The sequence below is a fragment of the Callorhinus ursinus genome, unplaced genomic scaffold (assembly GCF_003265705.2).
Source record: "Callorhinus ursinus isolate GAN/ISIS: 27379988/994484 unplaced genomic scaffold, GSC_fseal_2.0 scaffold53, whole genome shotgun sequence".
Classification (NCBI taxonomy): domain Eukaryota; kingdom Metazoa; phylum Chordata; class Mammalia; order Carnivora; family Otariidae; genus Callorhinus; species Callorhinus ursinus.
Genome location: NW_027397115.1, coordinates 7897537 through 7897980, shown reverse-complemented (window position 1 = coordinate 7897980; position 444 = coordinate 7897537). Strand labels below are relative to the sequence as shown.

At 77.7% G+C, this 444-nt stretch overlaps 1 protein-coding gene across 1 annotated transcript in view; it reads right to left on the bottom strand.

Moving 5' to 3' along the window:
- ADNP (activity dependent neuroprotector homeobox) overlaps positions 1-437 on the bottom strand; it is a 31594-nt gene extending 31157 nt beyond the window's left edge. Inside the window, 1 exon segment of the mRNA XM_073883954.1 lies at positions 367-437. The gene's annotated coding sequence lies outside the window, so the exon portion shown is untranslated.
- Positions 438-444: the final 7 nt, after the last annotated feature.

Genomic DNA, 444 nt, shown 5'->3' with positions numbered 1-444 from the left:
GGGGGGGGGGGCGGGAGGAAGGGATTAGTTCCAGGGATGGGAGCAGCTCGGTTCTTGCTGGGGGCGGGGTGGAGGGAGATGCCATCAGCGGGACAAGCTCTGGGGGCCAGGCCGGCTGCTGGCCTCGGCGGGCTCACGGGGCGGGGAAGGGGGGGGTCGGGCTGCAGGAGGAGGCGCCTGGACCCCGGAGCAGAACCCGGGTAGCGGTCCGCGCCGGGGCGGGCGCTCCGTCAGCACCGGAGTATGCAAAGGAGCATGTGTGTGGCTGGAGGGCTGGCAGTCGGAACAACAATGCGCCCGCGGGGCCGGCTCGGCGGGAGCGGGGCCGGGCCGCAGGGTCGGCGCGCGGCGGCCGCCGGGGCTTACCTTGACTCGGCCTCGAGGCGCGCGCGGGGCCGGCGTGCTCGGGGGCCGGGCGGCGGCGGCGGCGGCGGCGGCGGGCGG